The 21532-nt window shown below is 32.3% G+C and overlaps 2 pseudogenes; one reads left to right on the top strand and one right to left on the bottom strand.

Moving 5' to 3' along the window:
- Nucleotides 1-2429: 2429 nt before the first annotated feature.
- Nucleotides 2430-7550, top strand: LOC120145609 (annotated as a pseudogene).
- Nucleotides 7551-12274: 4724 nt separating this feature from the next.
- LOC120153195 lies at nucleotides 12275-13800 on the bottom strand (annotated as a pseudogene).
- Between the last annotated feature and the right edge of the window lie 7732 nt (nucleotides 13801-21532).

Here is a 21532-nt window from a genome sequence, read left to right as displayed (position 1 = left end):
AAAAATCATAACCTCCAAAATCAAAAACCCAAAAAATAACCCCACAAATCATAACACTGATACTCGGCTCAGTTGTTGAAAAGTCTTAAAAGCAACCAAATTTGATCACCGTTGAAGTTCGTCCCTTTATTCCAAAAGTAAAACTCATTATTTCTTGCCTTGTGGACCATAAAATGGCACTTAACCTTTAGGAGAGATCCATGAAGTGCAATGAATACACGCAACACGCAAACTCATTCTTTTTTCTCAATTCCACGTGAAGCCTCAATAATATTAAGCATAGCAGGAATGTTTCTCAAACAATGGAACCAAGTTGTAGGCATGTCTCCTATACTAGCTCGAGGATAGATGCTAGAGCGGAGGAGTGAGCGAACCGAACGTAATTTTGGATTATTGTGAATAATAAAGAGAACAGTGTTCATCGCTCACGATGATGTAGGTACATTGGCAAATCTCGTTAAATCTTGTGTTCTTATTTTCTTTACTGCTTGTTGTTTCTTGAGTTAATTAGCCCATTTTCCTAACAATTGGTATCAAGAACAAGGTTTAAGATGGTTATATCAAGTGCGAAATTCGAAGTGGTGAAGTTTAATGGTCATGGTAACTTCAGATTATGGCAAACGATGATAAAGGATTTGTTAGCCCAACAAGGGATTTTGAAGCTCTACGACCTCAAAATCTAGAATTGATGAAGGACGATGATTGGGAAAAACTGCAGCAACCAGTGGCAGAAACCATACGGTTATGTTGGAAGAAGAGGTTATGTTCACTTAATGAGTCTGTCATCTCTAGGAGAAATATAGAAGAAATTGAAAAGTCAATTTATGTCCAAGTCCCTAATGAAAATTGTATCTAAACTAGGGGTTGTATGGGTTGAAGATGCAAGAAGTTCATGATTTGGCGGAACACGTGAATGTCTTTAATCAAATAATTATTTGTGTTCATTGTCTTCCTCTAATGAATACATAGTGACTACTCTTATATGGGAAAGAAACAATCAATGTTGAAGAGATTACTATAACCTTTTTGGCTCACAACCAGCGAAAGCAGAATACATGGGAAAACTCTCATACTGATAGTTTATATATTAAGGGTAATCAAGACCGTGGAAGAAAATCAGAAAACGAGGAGTCAAGAAAAAGAAATTGCATATCAAGTCTATGGGCAAAAAGACAATTCATTGCTACAAGTGCAAGGAGCTGGGACATATAAAGAGAGACTATCCAAAGTGGAAAAAAACTGATGAGAAACGTGATAAATCATCCAAGTCTGTGATGGTGTAGGATGGCAATTCATATGCAATGATGGTGATATGCTTTTTATTTCGACAACTCAGTGACAGATGCATGGATACTTGATTCAGTATGTTTTTATCATATAATGTCTAACAGGGAGTGGTTTTCGACATACAAGCCCGTTAATTCTGGTTTTGTATATTTGGATGATGACAAATGTTGCAATATTGTCAGTATTGGTGAATTCAAAATTAATATGTGTGATGGTATTGTTAGGACATTATGTGATGTTAGGTATGTACCAGATTTGAAGAAGAATCTGATTTCCTTAGGCACTTTGCATAAGAATGATTTTACTCCTAAGGCAGATGAGGATAAGGAAACCATTAGAGTTACTAAAGGTGTATTGACAGTGATGAAAGGAAATTGATGTATGGAATATCTACAAACTGTTAGGGAGTACATTTGTAGGTGGAGTTTATTCTGTTGAGTCATATGATGATAATACGAGAAATTATGGTATATGCATCTTGCTCATCTTAGTGAACGTGAATGGATGAATTACTTAAAAATCATACATGGGAGCTAGTTTGTCTTCCTGAGGGAAAGAAAGTTATTGGTTGCAAATAGGTGTATAAAGGAAACCAACAATATCAGAAAAAGAGGGGGGAAATTCAAGGCTTGATTGTCAACAAAGGGGTTTTTCACAGCAGAATGGAGTTGATTATGATGAAATATTTTCTTCTGTGGTTAGGCATACTTCAATCAGGGCATTACTTGCACTGATAGCTAGTTGGAATTGCATTTAGAGCAGATGAATGTCAAAACTGCCTTTTTGCATGGTGATTTAGAGGAGAAGATTTATATGAAGTAGCCAGAAGGGTTCATTCAACATGGACATGATCATTTGGTTTGCAAGTTGAAAAAAAAATCCTTATATGGGTTGAAACAGTCTCCAAGACAATGGTATAAACGGTTCAACTCTTATATGATTAAGAATGGCTATAAGCGATGTAAGTATGATTGTTGTGTTTATGTTAGGAGCCTTGATGATGGTTTTTTTATTTTTATACAATTGTATGTTGGTGATATGTTAATTGTTGCAAATAATATGCATGATGTTGTTGGGTTTAAAGCTTTATTGATCCAAGAATTTGATATGAAAGCTTAGGTGTTGCAAAGAAAATTCTTGGAATGGAAATTCACAGGAATAAAGGCTCAAGGAAATTATGGTTATCTCAGCATGACTATATTGAGAAAGTGTTAGATAGGTTTGGGATGAATAATGCAAAGCCGATGAACAATGCAAAGCCGATAAACACTCCATTGACAAATCATTTTAAGCTTACTTCAGAACAATGCCTTAAGATAGATAAGGAAGTTGTTGACACGGTAAAGGTTTTATATCAGTGTTGTTGGTTGCTTGATATACAATGGTATGTATTATCCCTGATTTAGCTCATGTTATTAGTCAAGTTTGTAAATACATGTCTAAATCAAGTAGGCGACATTGGGAAGCAGTCAAGTGGATTTTTGGATATTTGAAGGGAACTGTAGGGAATGTAATTGTTTTTGGTAGTCAGTAGGATAATCCTTTGGTTGTAGGATATGTGGATTCAGACTATGTAGGTGACTTGGATGATAAAAGATCTACAACTGGGTATATTTTTAATCTTGGTGGAGGGCCTAAATGTTGGAAATCAACTATTCAGTCTATTGTGGCTTTATCTACAACTGAAGCAAAATACATGGCGGCAATTAAATCTGCAAAAGAAGCTTTATAGCTTACTGAGCTAGTAAAGGAATTGGGTGTTCAGTAAGGTAGAGTTTAGTTGCATTGTGACAGCCAAAGTGTTATTCATTTGGCTAAGAATCAGGTGTATCATGCTAGAACTAAGCATATTGACGTGATATTTTACAATATTAGATAGCTAATTGCATCTGGAGAGATATTGGTACAACAGGTTCATACTAGTGAGAATGCAGCCAATATGTTGACCAAACCAGTTACTACTGACAAGTTCATGCATTGCTTGGACTTGTTGAATGTTTATAGTTTCTAAAGAAGCATGGTAGCCCAACCCATTTTGATGTTTGATAAACTTCCGGTTTTCTATTTCATATCCTTAGGGGCATGATATTCGTCAAGGTGGAGATTTGTTAGGTATGACTCATATACCAACTGAAGGATAGATGCTGGAGCGGAGTGAGCGAAGCGAACGTAATTGTAACCTAAATTTTGTAATTGGAGATTTGTTAGGTATGGTACAGGGTATTTTTATAATTGTACTAGAGTTACTCTATATACTGTAATTGTAACCTAATTTTGGATTATAGCGAATAATAAAGAAAACATCCACTTATCGTCATTAAATCTTGTGTTCTTTATTTGCTTTACTATTTGTTGATTTTCTGAGTTAATTAGCCCGTTTTCCCAACACAAACAGTATCTAGAGCTGAGAATTAGTTTATTTTCTCTCAATTTTTTTACTTATGTTCTCTTTTCATCTTTCGTTTAGTTGGCTTATACACTGCCATCGTAATTGGAGTAGTTATAAAAGTTGTAAAAATGACCATCAAAACCATGATTGAAAATGTTTGGTCGTTCAAAACCTATAAAAAAACAATTGGAAAAAATTCATTAGTAAAGAAAATATTAGTTTAAAGGTAAATTACACAAATTGTCCTATAAGATTCTGCAATGGAACTCTCGAACACGACAGAGAACATGATTATGATTTTTGTGGGGTTATGATTTTTGTCTTTTTGATTTTGTGGAGGTTATGATTTTTAATGGGTTATGCTTTTTGGGTTTTTGATTTTATCAAGCTTATAATTTTCAATGGGGTTATAATTTTTGAGTTTTTGGAGTTTAGGTTTTTAGAAGATGAAGGAAAAGGAAGAAAGAGTTGACAGGAGGTTAATTACCGTATCAGCAAAAAATTATGCCACTTCAGCGAAAACCTAACGGAGGCAACAGAAGGGATAAAAATGAAAACGAACTAAAAGTTCAATGAAGTATTGCAAGTTTCAAAAGTTAGGTGAACAAAATGCAAGTGCCCTAAAAGTTCAGGGACTATTTTTATATTTTATCCTTAAATTAATTTAATCTTTGATAATCTATTTTTAATTTAATAAATTTTAAATATACTTATAATAAGTACGATCAAACGACCTTCGTAGTAAAGGAATTGTCGTTATTTCTTAAGGTAGTGGGTTTGAACACCATGAATGTTAAGGGTGTGAGCGTTCAATATCAAATGGTTGAGAATTATTTTTGAACAAATATTATCTTTTACTTACCCATATTAATAAAAAAAAATATACTTATAATAAATTCATAAATTTTCTAAGCTCTCGTAAATATTAATTTTTATTTTATTAATTGTTAGTGGTTATTTTTTTAACTTTTAATCATAATTATTTTAAATAATTAACTTTTATAATTATATATTTAAAAACTAGTTTTTTTACAAAAAATAAGTAAGATAATTTAATCATTTCTGAACAGTGATTCATTATATATATTATTGGATAAATTATACATATAGTATCTCAATTATCACTTTTGTTTCGTTTTGATAACCCAATTATTTTTTTCAAAATTATACCTAATGTTACGTTTTGGTTCTATTATGGTCATTCATTGTTGAAAAAATTAACAATGATATTGACATATCATCATAATGTAATACCACTTCACCATAAAAAATTAAAAAAAAATATCACATCAGTAATACTATGAATTTTTAACAGAATGTAACCAAAATAAAATTAAAATATAACGTTGGACACCAAATATGTAGTTTACCCATATTTATTTTACTGTGGAGAAAAAATGTTTTAAGAAGTTAAATCTGAATGAGTGAACTTCGAACTTGAAGCATTCATTTCATGGTATATGCCTCCAAATTGAATTCTGTAGAAATCTACGGTTGTCATTTGAAAAGAACAAAACCAGATTAATGGATTTGGGCAATTACTTTTGTCGTTGTTGTTGGTTACCAATGTGAATGGGCAATTTAGTTTACCCATTTGTGTGTTTGACTAGAAAGAGAGAAAAGATAAATCATTAGCCTACTTCCTTGATAATTTTCTATTCCAACTTGAACTCAATTTCTAATCTTTAAATAGATATTTACATCATAAACTCTTAAATATTAAGGTAAATTACATAAATAGTTATTGATATTTGAGTAAATATTCATTTTTTCATTGAAATATTAAAAATAATAAATTAATCACTAATAATATTAATTTATAATAAATTGCTCGTTCGTAGTTAATAATTGTTATCGTAGTTGATGAAAAACTGAAATGACACGTTAACATCTAATATAAAACCATTTAATCATCATTTTGACCAATCTTTGTCAACCATCCTCGTATTTCATTCAACTCCTCAAAACCCATCTTTTCTCTGTCATCTTCCCTCTTTAATCTTCATGCTCTGCACCGCTCCCATAGGGAGAAAAAAACCAAAAAGGCCACACTCTAGTTGAGGATTGATCGCTACGTTATCCCACTGCACTCTATTTCTATATATACAATAAGGGGTGATTGGATCAATGGAATCTTACATTCCTGGTGGGAATTTTTTTTCCAAGTTCAAATTCTTGTGTTTGGATGGGAATTATTCCCAATAGGGAGTAATAATAGATTCCAAATAGTAAAAAAATTTCTCTCCTTACAGGGAATGTTAATCCCTTACTTTTCTTAGGTATTCTTTTATTCCCTGTGCTAAGGGTTAAAATGCCCTCTTTTCCCATTTGCCTCTGTTTCTTCTCCCAAGCGTTCTTTGTTCTTGAACTCCACTGCACAGATTGGAGGAGTATTCGATTCTCGATAAAAAAAATTTACCCTTTTCTCTTCTTACTCACTTCATCTGCTTTTAGGTTCCTCCTTTTCCTTCAGCCTTTGCTTATCTTTATTCCTTTTTGGTTTGGGTGTTTGTGTTTTTTTGGATTCTTGTTGAATCCATGTTTGAATTTAGATTTTGGTTTAGGTGTTTGTGGTTTTGATCTATTGCTGCTGTTGAAGTGGTTAAAAGATTATTTTCTGTGACTATCCAAAATAAATCACGAGCTAGGCAAAACTTTTCCCTTCAGGAGGTTGAAGTGAATGAAAACTTAAATTCACATTTGTCTTGAATTTTCTATTCTCTTACGATCATATTTCTCTTTATCTCTCATATTCTTGGCGAGTCAGGTTCTCATCAGAAATCGAATGTGAACTGTAAGATTTTGTTTTCGGTACTCTGATGAGATTCTTTTAATGACGCACACGTTTTTTTTATTCTTTAATGGAGTGCTTATGCTATCTTAATTATGCAAAGAAGACTGATTAATGTTGAATATTGGTTCTGTTTTAATGCATAGATTCCATTGTTGGGCTTTGTTCTGTTGATTACTGATGATATGATTCTTTATCACTTATGTTTTCGCTTATATATATATATATATATATCTCAAATGAAGTTAAAATAAAATTCCTTTTCAGCCCCTTCTCCTCGTTATAATAATACTTGGGCTTCACGTGTGATATAAATGTTAATTTTATGGTGCTAAGATTTGGATGAATCTCTTTCATGATCTTTAAGTCGCCAAAAGTAAGAATTAGTCCTCTTGAACTTTGATCCAATTCATTAATTTTAGTTTTCAATTGCAAATGTATAGGTAAAACTGTTTACAAGGAACATCAAGAGTTTCTAAGAAGAAATTTCTCATCGGCTTCCTTGCTACCCTCAGAGCTTCTGCCCTTTACTCCCTTTTGCTTTCCCTTATGCAACTTTCTTTTCAAAAGGTTTTGAAGAAGGAAACATTTTCTGTTGTTTTGGAAATGCAAATCTATACATCCGTCGTTGCTAGTTGTGTATCGGTCGTGAGTCTCTTTGCGAGTGGGGAATGAAAGACTTCGCAGCACGAGATGCAGGGCTTCAACGCTGGAAGAGTTTCTTACGTGCTGACATTGATTTGGACTTCTATAACTTGGCAAATATGTGTTGTTGGTGTTGTAGGCTTGATTTTTCTCGTCATGTCTCTCTTCTCCAATGTAATTAGTACTATGTCGTTGGTTGTTACTCCACTAGCTGCTCTGGTAGTTTTTCATGACAAAATGAACAGAGTGAATGTAATTGCTATGCTTCTTGCACTCTGTAATTTTGCCTCTTATATTTATCAAAATTATCTTGATGACACAATAGCAAGGAGGCTTCAAACCGATGTTCAGGAAAGCCATGATAATTCTTCATGCTAATAATCTTTGTGCAAATATATTTGGTACCAATGTAAAGAACCTACTGCCATGGTTGGTCTGATTTTGATATTCTGTGAATCATTTCCCATTTAAAAATTGTAGCAGCGACATTTATTTATATATATATATATATATATATATATATATATATATGAAGTTTGCTTTTGTTGTTGTTGTTGTTGTTATGAATTGACTGCAGATTTTAGTTTTGATTTTGTAATGCAAATGAGCAAGAGTTGTACTGTTAATGGTCCACGGTGCTTTTGTTTGTAATGTAAAATGATAATAAAACATTAAACACTATTTGAGAATCTAGAATATGTTATGTGATTAATCAGTGATAAATCTAGACTTTGTATCAATGAGAGATCTAAAATATTAATTAAATTAAAATAACACATGATATATTTAAATACTCAAATAATATATTATCAACAAATAGAATTTTTATATAAATAATCTTTATATAAATATTTAGAATTTCACTTGTTAAAAAACAAATATAGAATAATGACAATTTGGTAAAATACACATTCAGTAATCTTTTATTCCTTCAACCAAACACTGTAATCTTATATTCCTGCCAAACCAACCAAACACAACAATGTAACATTCACAGTAATCATATTTCCTGGTAATCTTTTATTCCACTAGTAATCTTGCATTCCGTGAACCAAACGTACCCTAAGTATTTGTAAAAAAGATGCCTTAGACTTTAAACTCGGCAATCAAATCACCATTATTATTATTATAAAAATACATAAAAAGCTAAAAAACGAAAAATACAAAAAATCAATCAAAAAAGAAAAATAATCCAGTAAAATCTGCTGGTCATTACAGTCACCCCTACCCAATCAGCGCCTGAACCGCCGGCCACAGTCTCCAGCAAGCTTCCATCAGCCTCACGTGTAAGACAAGAAGACAAAAACAAAGGGATTTAATTTCTTTTCTTTTTTTCTTGTAATAGGGCTCTATAAAACCCAACAAAATGAATGTAAAGGGGGCTCTCCTGATTCAAAGAAAAAGCAATATAGAACTTCATTTACAACATCTATTTTTCTTCAATTTTTTTTATTTTGCATTCCATTCGAACAAAACAAAATATCATAAACAAAAAAAAATCTAACAAGCCTTTTTTTTATTTCTATTCAAAAAAAAAGAAAAAAATACAAAACGAAAAAAGAAAACATAGAGGAATAAGTTGACCTCTCGATCGAAACCCTTTGCCGACGATCGGGACCTCCGTTCGCGGATTCGAACGATCAGAAAAGATGAAAGGGGTCGGTGAACAACATACTGAAGAACATAGTCGATCTGATGACAGATGCGATGACATGAGCCTTGGAAGTCGAGGGGTTCTCCGTCCATTTCACGACTTTTGGAGTCGCCCCTCGCAAAACATACCCAAATTGTGTAACCGTCGTCGAGATAAGGCACTCTCGAAAATTTGGTGGCCAACGTCTACCGATGACGGCAACCGACATGATGGTCAGTGACGACCGATGAGGTGATGCTACCACACGCGTCTGGACGGGTTAGAGAGAAGGGATAGTGAATTTTATTTTAGCAGAGAAAGAGAAGAATGAAGCAAATGAGAAAAAAAGGGCAAAAATAGCCTATTTATAGGCTCCGTAAAACAGTACCGTTTTGGCACTTTCCCGAACTTCGTGAAACGGTGTCGTTTCCTCTCGAAGCTGTGTTTTAGGAGCCAAGGGGCAAATCACGCGCGCACTCACTCGAGTTTTCTCTGAGTTCATTTTGGGTCACATGTTTCGCGTAATTTATTTAAATTAATTTTAACTTTTTTCCTTATTTTGTTATTTTCTGTTTTATTTTCTATTACTATTTTTTGGTTTATTTGCTTATAGGTCCCCACACTTTTGCTTTGTTTTTTATTTTAGTCCATGCTTACTTACAATATTTCATGTCTAATTTCATTTTTATTTCAATTTAATCACTATTTTGATTTGCTGGTTTTATTAGGTTTTAACCCCTAAGTATTCTGTCAATTTATAATTTAGTCCCTAATATGAAATTAATTTATTTAATTACAATTTAGTCATTGATTTTATTTATTTATTTCAATTTTATCCTTATTTAAAATTCTTATTAACTTTAATCTTTTCTTTTCTTTTCAAGTTATTCAAATCAAATTACCGATGTTATATATATTCAAATTAAATTGTTTTAATCTTTTAATTTATTTTATTTCCTCAACTTATTTTCTTTTTAACTATTTATTTTAATTAGATTATTTAATAATTATTCTAATTTTTTTTTTATTTCTTTCCAGGTCCGAGCATTCAGGTAATTTCTTGTCAATTTAAATGTAAATTACTTTCACTAGTATGTTAATATTTTAATTTCAAGTCTTTAAACCTTTAGATTTAGTTTCTTCACATTTTAGTCCTTTGAATAGAGGAATTGCCAATTTGGTCCCTGCTTTTATGCTCGGGGATTCAAATTGACTTTCCGATTAAAATAATTAATTTGATTAATAACTAGAATCTAAAATTATGTTTTTAGCCTTCTAGGATTATATTTTTACACTTAGGTCCCTAAACTTTAGATTATTACACTTAGGTCCTTAGACTTTAGATCTTTTACACTTTAGTCCCTAAACTTTATATTTTTACCATCTTAGTCCTTTAATTAGGGGATGATTCGATATGAGTTTTTGTAAGAAATTGCTCGATTGCTCAAATCAATTATCCGATTCAATAATTGGTTAATAAAATCAACTAGGGTTAATATTAGAGACTCATTTTCAAGTTTAGTCCTCTAGGATCCTTAATTTCATAATTTAATACTTTAGATCATGAGAAGCCTTAATGAATTCTCCTAGTATAATTAGGATTATTTTAACCGGTTGATTGAATGCATTCATTTCTTCAAACACAAGACAATGTTCACTTATTAGGGAGTCAATAGTATATCTCCCGCAAGTATTCTCAGGGGGTGATTACTGGCGATTCCCGAAGTAGGTCGACATCATTTTCGAAAACCCTGTCATGTTTCTAAAATTCCAAGGCAATGTTTGATTTTTTGGCATAATAATTGATCTCCCGCATTCATTCTGGGGGAGAATATTATTAGCTTAAATAATCAAACATCATTTTCAATTGTGCATCAATAGTGAATTTTTAATTAAATAAAGTTCGAATTCAAAATTTCAAAATTTCAAAATAGGGTAATAATTTATGGGTGTTGTGGGGGTGTTAACCCTTCCTCACGCATAACCAATTCTCGAGCCTGATTTTTGGATTTTCACAGACCCCAAAACTCGATATTTTGATAAAATAATATATTTTATTAAAATTACGTGATTTTTAGGGTATTCTAATCGCACTTTAAACGGTTGGTGCCGACTCCTCACATTTCAAAATCTTTTCAAAGAAAAACCTCTAAGTCATACTAATTTTTTTTCACCTGGGCGAAAAACGGTGATATCAGACAACATGCAAGTGGTTTAGTGATTCTTTTTCTTAAGATTTATGTAGAGTAATATACATATACAATAAGAAGAAAAGCCTCACCAAAATTGTCATTTCACTTGTTGGTATTTTCTTACATGGACTCGTAAAAGATTCGTAATGATTCCTAAAACATTAATTATCATAGATACACAAATCAAACTTAGAAACTAACGATTCACTGTAACAAAAACATGAAAACTAGATCATCAAATTAAGAAACAATAATCAAATCTTCTTCTTGTTACAAAAACCAGATGAGTACCCCTATTTTTATTACGACAATTTTTGCTTAGCATCAACGGGATGTTTACTAGAACTTTCAATCTTCGTGTTGATAGCATCATCAAACTTGACCTTTAAACAATCATCTTGGCCACTGTTCTTCACCTTAAAGAGAAATGATTAGTATTAAGGAGTTAAAAGAAGCGTCGGTTAGAATGAGGGTAGGTTCACTATTAATGCGTCATGTCAATTTTTGCCATTAATGAAAATTATGGTTAACGTTTATTTTAAATCAATAACACTAACTATCAATTTATCATTTTTAAAATTTTATCCATCTATAGTTTACCCTAAATTTTATATTATCATTTAACTAAACTTGAGGAGGGTGGGTTCCAAGTTTCCAGCTCCATTAAGGAATGGATTCCGCTTCTCGAGATTGATGCAAGTGAGAAAACAGTAGTTATTGGGTTGTTTTTATGTTCAATAAAAACAGAACAAGGCCATGAATAGGGAAGGGCATATTTCGGGTTTTTTTTGTTAACCTTATTCGACTCTAGAACAAATAATCTTTCATCCGAGATTCGATCGAAATAATATTTTACCTGACGGGAACTAAACCTGATATATAACTTAAAAATTCGACTCGAAATAATAAAAATATTATTTTTATTTAATAAAAACAGTGACTTAATTGAAAAAATAATATATAGAGGAATATTATTATAATTATTTCTAAATATATATAAAGTAAAATTATTTTTTGGGTCGATTCGAATATTTTTCACCTTAAACCCAATTTGACCTACTCCAAATTTTTTAATAAAAAAATCTGACCCGATCGGATCGAATCAGAATCCGTCAGGTTCGGCTGAAATTCACATCCCTCATCAGGAATATGTTTCCATTGAAGAAAATTAGTAAAACCACCAACTGCCAAAGACCATCAGTACATTGCCATACTGTTCGGATAAGAAGAAAAATCAAAGCATTGAATATTTGTAGTCAAGCAATTTGATTATCTGCAATATCATACACAATTTCCAGAAGGGGAAACAATAGAAAATTACATAAAAACAAGTTTATTTAGACGGAAGAAGGCGGAGATGGATGGCTCTCAATTTTCCTCAATTCAGTCCTCTGTTTTTGTGACTCAGTTTCATCTTCATCATGGTAAACATAAGCAAGCCCCCCATGCCTTGTCAAGTCCATACCAGCAAGTTCATCATCACGCGAAATCCTTAAAAGCCCGAATCTATGAAGGAGATAGAACAAAGTCCCCATTGTCACGCTCACCCACCCAACGATCACCAAAATCTGGATAACATGAGCAGCCAACAGCCGCCCTCCACCTCCCATGAACAGCCCGTATCGAACCGGCCTGCTCGGGTAAACTTGTCTCACGTACTTCTCCGAAGCAAACAAAGCCGTAAAAATAACACCCCAGGCACCACATCCGCCGTGTAATTGAGCCGCTTCTAACGGATCGTCGTACTTGACTTTCTCAGCCAACTTGTTGCAACGATCAACACCAAGGCCGCTACGAACCCACAGATGATGGCCGCCCACGGTTCCACGACGGAGCAGCCCGCGGTGATGGCGGCGAACCCTCCGAGTAAACCGTTGCAAACATCGGTCACATTCCAATGGCCCGTCAACATCCTTTTCACGAAAAGGGTAGTCAACGCCGCCGTGCATCCGGCTAAAGTCGTGGTCACCGCCGTTCTCCCCACCGCACTCCACTGCCCGTAGTAGTTTCCCGAGGTGTAAAAGGGGGAGATTCTGTTGAACGAACCAGGGTTGAACCCGTACCAACCGAACCATAGCATGAAAGTTCCAAGAACAACAAGGGTTGCACTATGACCACGTAAGACAACTGACCTACCCGAATGGTCGAACCGGCCTATTCTCGGTCCTTCAATAAGTGCACCCCATAAACCAGCTACACCTCCTACGATATGAACAACACCCGAGCCAGCAAAATCAATAACCCCACTACCGAAAAGGAAATCATCGGTTCGAAAAGCACTGCCCAACCATCACTGGCCCAAAACCAATGAGAAACAACCGGGTAAACGAACCCGGTCAAGAAAGATGAATATATAAGATAAGCAATGAACTGGGTTCTTTCGGCTATGGAGCCACTGGTAATTCCGGCAGCCGCAATAGCAAAAGCCCATTGATAAAGGAAATTGCTATAATCAAACGAAGACGAAGGAACGGATCGTAGTCCAAAGTGGTGGCGACCGATGAAGCCATTGGAAGGGGAACCGAAGGCGAAAGCAAACCCGAAAAGGTAGTAAAATAAGCCGCCGATGGCGGCGTCGAGGACGTTGGTGAGCATGATGTTCATGGTGTTTTTGGCACGCACTGAACCGGCACAAAGCATGGCGAAGCCGAGCTGCATGGAGAAGACTAGGTAGGCTGAGAAAAGAAGGTAAGTGTTGTCGACCGCAAAGGATGAGTCACTGAACTTGTTGCATATGTAGTCGGCTGCCGCGGTGGCGTTGGGGCCGAGGAGCGGAGCTAAGTCCGCCGAACAAGTAGTCATCGCCGAAAATGGTGCGAGTAAATGAAAAGAAATGAGCAGAAAGTAAAGAGGGGTGCGGGCATGGAAATGGCGCAGATGTGTATACTTATAGAGAGGAGTCTAGGAGAAATGAAGACTTTTCATTTCTTTTAAATAAAATATTGCATTACATTATTTTAGTATTTTTTTAAGGAAAATTTGGTTCGATGATGACAAATTCATTTTATATGAAAAGTAAAATACTTTATTTTTTTTATTTTGCGGGCAATATATAAAATTAGTAGCCCATTTTTCCTCTTTATTTTCCTTATGTTGGGGAAAAGGCTTTCGACACGATAAATATTATAAATCTTTCTTTATAATATTAATTTACAATCCTGTTTGTTTTCTAAGTATATGATTTATTGTTAAAATTAATAAAAATTAAAATAATGACGTTAAATGTTCTAAAATTAATTTTGTAATAACTGTTTTATTACGTTTTTTCTTTTGTTTTTTAGTTTTTAATAATTATATATTTATTATATTTTTATGCACATAGGGGTGTAAATGAATAGAGCATTCGATGAACTGTTTGTGAATCATTCGTATAACGTTTATTTATTAATATAAGTAAACAAGTATGAATAAATTTTTTATGTTCATTTAATAAACGGATGAACACAAATAGAGATGTATTTAGTTTGTTTATGTTTACGAACAAACTTGTTTATTGACTCATTCATTTATGTTTATGAATAGACTCGTTTAGAAGTTCGTTTACACTTTTTTACATTTTAAAAATTGGTGAATGAAGAGACTAAATTGAACACATGGTGAAACTTAAAGTTTAAACTATGAAGCGTAAGGAGTTTAAACACTAGTGACATAATTTTACCATTTTTAGCTTTCAAATTAACATTGTCGTGAACATATAAACGAACAATAAACAATCGTCAAACGAACATGATCAAGAAGGCTAAACGAATATGCTTACTAACATTCAACGGATATGTTCGCGAATGCTAAACGAACGAACACCTCTAAAAATAAATAGATAAACACGAATCAAACATGAAAGCCTTACAAACAAATGACCATGAACGCAACTTTGTTCGTTCAAGCTCAGTTCATTTAAACCTCTAATGATACATTTTCCTCTGTCTTTTGGCTCATTTTTGGTCTTCCTTATCAATTGTTCGACTATTGTTTTTCTTTATCTTTTTTCTCAAGATTGGATTTAACATTGTATCGACTAATCAAGATGACACTCATTTGTTATTATGTTAATCTTCCTTGCTTTGGACTTTCGAATTAGATTTGTATATGTGATTTGCGTTCATGGATGGATTTCTCACGTCGTTCAACTCTGATTTATAGTTTGTCTGTGATATTTTAGTAGCTTAATCTTATTTTGTGGTTCATTTACTGATACGGTCAGATATGCTCGTTCTATCTTTTGTTAGAATTTTTTAATTAGATTTGTTATTTTTCTCATATAGTTATTATGTGATCTTAAATGATTAGTTTATTGTTTTAATGGATATTGGAAAATATCCTATCTATATATATGTTTAGTTCATGATTATAGTTTTAAAGCTTATAATTCTAGATAGTTACTCTCTCTAATAAAACTAACGAATTTTATTAAAAAAAGTATTTTTTAATATTTTTAATGTTGATTTCATTAATAAGTATGTATTTGAGCACCACGTTACTAGCAGAAAAGTGCAATCTATTAGGATGTTAAATAATTCTAATTTTCTATACATGTTTAATATGTAAAGTATTATTATATATAATTCAATGGGTTTATTAATTAAAAATGAATAGAAATTTGAAGTTACTATTATAATTATGAATGCAATTCTTTTAGGGTAAACTACACAAATGATCCCTCAACTATAGAGTGATGCTTTGTTAAGTCTATCGACTATTAAAGTTACAAAATAGTCTTTCATGTATAGGGCATTACTTTGTTGAGTCCCCAAACTATTAAAAGTTACAAAACGATCACCTATCTATTCATACGTTATGAAATCATCATTTTCTATTAAAATATTTGTAACACCCCCAACCCGTATCCGACCCGGATCCGAGTCCGAAGTGTCACATCGACTTTTCAAACTTTGACTCTTGACAAAATTCAAAGAAAATTTAAAACTTCTATTAAAATAAAAGCGGTTTATTTTCATAAATAGACCAAAATAACCAAAATCGATCAGAGCATATTCAACTCAATCACTTAGTACATGCCAACTATATTCCAATTAACCAAACACATTTAAATCATCTATTTTTCTGATCTGAAATTTTGGTAAGAGATATGCTAACATGTCTCGCTCTTCTTCGCTTCTCTTCCCGCTTCTGTAACCTACGTGTGAAACCATCACACGCTAAGTCTATGACGTAGTGAAAAGCACTAAACTTATAAAGGAAATGCTAAATGCTTAAACATGTATGAGCATATCGTCTTATCATGCCACATCAAAACAATATAACATTATATATAACATACTATACACATATACATATTATGCATTATTTTAAATCTCTAATCTTATTTCACTACCAATATTCTTATCATTTATATCTTATAATTATCTCCTCTTATACTTATTCTTTTACTCAACATATTATTCAATTAACCAAGCAATACAAACATCATATAAATCATATACTCTACCAATACCTCCTCATGTCCTTGCTATAAAATTTATCATATCACAATATATATATTTGTTATTATCTCTTGATTAGCCCATGTACATATGTGAGAACTACTGATATGTGAGTCTCTAAAGGTTGTGCACTAATGCTGTCACCACAGCTCGTATAAATGCACCGAAGTGCCACGTAGAATTGCACCGAAGTGCCACGTAGAATTGCACCGAAGTGCCGCGTAGAATTGCACCGAAGTGCCATATAAAATGTCCCTAAGGACCACGTAGAAAGTTCCTTAAGAATCATATACCTATACAAAGGATCAAGTATGTGTCTCAAAAGACATCACAAATGTTCCAAAGAATACGTATATGTCCCGAAGGACCACGTAGACCCTCGACTCTTGGCATGCCAACTATACCCCTAGCTCTCAAGACACATAACATGGGCATTTTCTTTTATACTTATCATTTCACACATTCGTAACACTTATCTCTTATCGCATGCCTTATCTCTTATAATCATGTAATCACATAGCTCATGTCATTTCTTGTGAAATCATACATATCATGTAAGACATATCAGACATGTTCACACAAATCACTTCCATGTAATTCACATGATTTATTATCTCGTAGCTCATATCACAGTTTCATACAATTCCACAAATCATTGTCATATATGGATATCACATTTGTACTTAATCACATAGATAATGTTATATAGCACTAAAATCCCATAATTCCGATTTTGTAGCTTATATATTGTTCTTATATCTTTTTATAGACATATAAACACTTAGATCATAATTCCCTAATTTATTGTACATAATCATATCATCATTTATATTCATAATACCTAGCTCATATTTTGTTCTCTTATGCTTACATAGATCCTATAACATATATTGTAGCATACTAACATATCACTTAAATAAATTCATTTACATATACATTTCTTATATTCTCTTAATTCAAGTTTACATTACTCTTATAACCTTTTCCTATGACTTCATAGATCTTTACCATGTAATTTCTATATCATAGCTCATCTAAGCACATTAATCTTTCTCATACAGCTTATCTCTCATATGATTATCTTTATTTATGTACAGATCTTCTAATTGATATTCTATTTTCATATTGTCCTATAAATCAATGCTAGTTAGTTTATCCCACTTTTTATTGAATACTATAAATAAATTATCATAGTTTCCATAAACTTGACTCGTGTAATTTATGTTTTGCTATTATAATTCATCTAACATATATTTACATGTTCATAATCACTTAGCTTAATTTTCTTTCTATGGTTATCACATACATCATTTACTATTATACATGATTCGTGCCCTTATAACTTATTTCACATATTCACACAGCTCATAAAGTTCACATATAGTTACATATTTTGTTCCCATATAACCCATATCATATAAATTTACACCTCATAACATATAATATGAACAAAGCATATACACATAATACAAACTTAATCATGCTTCAATTCATGCAAACATAAAATATTGGAAACACTTATCACAAGTCTAATTTCCATATAATAATATGCCCAATCTAATGATATGCACTCACCTTGGCCTCACTAAGTTCCAATCCACTTTTATGATTTCCTCTCTTTCGATCGAATCTTAAATTGATAATCATTCTGGAACTTGTTCATGTTCGATATCTACATAATTATACATTTTCAAGACAATTATTAGATACCTACATCTTGTAATTCGATACTAACAACTTAAACGAACTTAATAAACCAATATTCATTTCTTCCTTTAGGGGGAATCGGTTCCCTCCTGTGGGGGTATCGGTTCCCCCTTGACATTCTGTAAATTCTGGTTCGTTTGAAGGGGTATCGGTTCCCCTTGCCCAGAAATCACATTTTGAGCTCGAAAATCACTTCATTTTCAGCTCAACACTTCATACTTCACTCCCTTTAATATTCCTAACCTTCATACACATACTTAAACCAATAAATTTTCATTCAATATCTCTTCAACTTAAAAATCCACTCTTCCACAAAGCATTCAAGAATCATACCAATTTTTCCATGTTATCCAAAATTAATTCTAACACTTATAACTTCTTACTCTTCCATATGACAAGTCAAATTCAACTTCAAAATCTATTAACTCCTTCTATTTCACTAATTCACTTAAAAACTCTTCATATTTAATCCTTCGTAACTCATCCATTTTGAAGTTTCAACCTACTTTAATCTCTAAATAATCTTTCTTAGCACCCCAAGAATCAAAACTAAGCTTAAAACTCAAGAATTAACCAACTGAAATTAAACTTATCTTTGCCATGTAGCTTACGGGAAGAGAGGAGGAAGGAGATAACCCAAACTCCAGATCTTTCTTTTCTTCTCACCCTTTCCACATGTTTTATAACTTTAAAAGAAAGATAAAACTCTTTCTGGTCAAATGACCATTTTACCCTTTATTTCCTTTAATAATTACTAAATAACCTTAATCATATATTTCCAATAATCATTAAATTATTTCATTCTTCTACTTTAGTCACCAAATTCTAAACTTTTCAATTTAGCCACTAACCCGGTATTGCGGATGTTACAATATTGACTGCAATCTGAGCTAGATTTTAACTTGTTGACTGAGATATGATAAAATTTGATCTTAGAATCTAAAAAAACTATCATATCTCAGTCAGCATGTTAACGTCAAACTTAGACGATCATCATTTTTTTAACAGAAAATGACGATTTGGAACATATAAATACTCGAATGATCATTTTGTAATTTTTAATATTGAGGGATCCAACAAAATAACATCCTATGGTCGATCAATCATTTTATAACTTTTAATAATTATGAGACTCAACAGAACAACACCCTGTAATCGGCTGACCATTTGTGTATTTTACCCTTTTTAACGTCCAACTTAGACGATCATCATTTTTTTTAACAGAAAATGACGATTTGGAACATATAAATACTCGAATGATCATTTTGTAATTTTTAATATTGAGGGATCCAACAAAATAACATCTTATGGTCGATCAATCATTTTATAACTTTTAATAATTATGAGACTCAACAGAACAACACCCTGTAATCGGCTGACCATTTGTGTATTTTACCCTTTTTAACTGCCAACGCCTTACAAGAATTAAATGATGAAATTGAATTGCTCCAAATAAACTAAATTAAGCGAGACTCATTATAATGGTTACTCAAATCTGCCATATATGTGATTACACGCAAATACATCTAAATCTAATTACTGGTTGGTTTAGGGTTAGTACACCCTAAAAAACAAGTACAATAATTTTAAGGGTAAAGTATATAAATGGTCACTAAACTTTTCAAATGCTTGCATTTAGGTCCCCCAACTTTTAAAACTTGTAATACAATCACCAAACATTTAGTTCATTTGCAATATGGTCCCTGACGTAACGGTCGTTTCACTGTCGTTAGGGTAAATTATATAAATGGTCACTGAACTTTTCAGGCGCTTACATTTAGGTCCCCCAACTTTTAAAACTTGCAACACAATCATCAATTACATTCTAAACCCCAAATTCCAAAATGTTTCAATTATTCTAAACCTCAAATTCTAAAATACTTCAATTATATGCCTAACCCCAAATTCATAATCCATTCTCAAAATCTACCATAACAAATTAAACTTGAAGCAACAACCCTAAACCCTTAAAACATAATTGTTTTGAAAAAAATTAACCAACTATAAGTGAACAATAAGTGATTATGTTGGGTTTAAGGTTTAGAATTATGTTGGACCTAAATACTCAATTCAGATTATAAAATAGTTGACTTAATTTTTTTTTCGATTTGAGTTTATAAAATTTAAATTAAGTCGAGTTGAAATGAATTTTCGAGTTTATGTTTAAATTTAATTATAAATATTTATCATATTATAATATTATTTGATTCTAATTCAGTTCCGTTTATAAAATAGTTGACTTGAAATTTTTTCGATTTGAGTTTATAAATTTAAATCAAGTCGAATTGAATTGAATTTTCGAGTTTGTTTTTAAATTTAATTATAAATATTTATAATACTATAATATTATTTGATAATTTAAATAGTTTTTAAAACATATATTGTAACACTCATCTCCCGTATACCTTTCCGTACACAAGATACAAATGTCACATCACTTTTAAAACAGTTCTTCATTTGTAAACCCGTAAAATTTTGTTTCTTTTTATAAAACATTTTAATTTACTAATAATAAAACATGCATTAAACTTAAATATATAACAAAAAGAAATGTTCACACTTCATCATTTTATATCAGGTTAAATAAAATGCTTTTCAGAGCGTTTTTACTAAATCTATTACATGCCAACTAACTACATCAAAAGTAGACATAAATGTCGTACTGTTAGTGACGAGGAGACACTTGCTTGGTGATGTCCGATGATCTCCTTACTCTAATTGTATCAAAACCTACGTGTGACATCAATACACGTTAAGTAATTTCTTAGTGAGGCATACTTAACCATAAGCAAACTTATAAACATAAATATAGCATAACAATTCTAATATCGATTAACTCTTTTAATTTATTATAAACCTTATAAATTTGCACCCTTAGTGCTAACATGGTAATTTACCAACTTCCTATTCATGTTCATTTATTAAGATGCACACTTTATTAAGATGCACACGTAGTGTCTATACGATAGTTCACCAACTCATGATGAATTCCGTGGGTTGCACACATCGTGCATGTACGTTTATTCATCAACTCATGATAAATTCTGTGGATTTGCACACATAGTGCTTGTACGGTTATTCATCAACTCATGATGAATTCCGTGGATTTGCACACATAGTGCATGTACGGTTATTCATCAACTCATGATTAATTCCATGGATTTGCACACATAGTGTCTGTACGGTTATTCATCAACTCATGATGAATTCTGTGAATTTGCACACATAGTGCTTGTACGATTATTCATCAACTCATGATGAATTCCGTGGATTTGCACACATAGTGCCTGTAGTACACATATTACTAATATACCATTATAACATATATTTTTAACAATATCTATTTATAACTCTTAATGTACATAATAAATGCACTCACCTAGCTAGCCTCGCTATGTATCCAAAACGCTAAACTGATTACTCATGTACTTTGCCTTTACCTTTCGT

Source organism: Hibiscus syriacus, unplaced genomic scaffold (assembly GCF_006381635.1).
Source record: "Hibiscus syriacus cultivar Baekdansim isolate YM2019G1 unplaced genomic scaffold, ASM638163v2 tig00000218_pilon, whole genome shotgun sequence".
In the NCBI taxonomy this organism is placed as follows: domain Eukaryota; kingdom Viridiplantae; phylum Streptophyta; class Magnoliopsida; order Malvales; family Malvaceae; genus Hibiscus; species Hibiscus syriacus.
The sequence above is the reverse complement of the archived record's forward strand: the minus strand, read 5'-3'. Positions and strand labels throughout refer to the sequence as shown.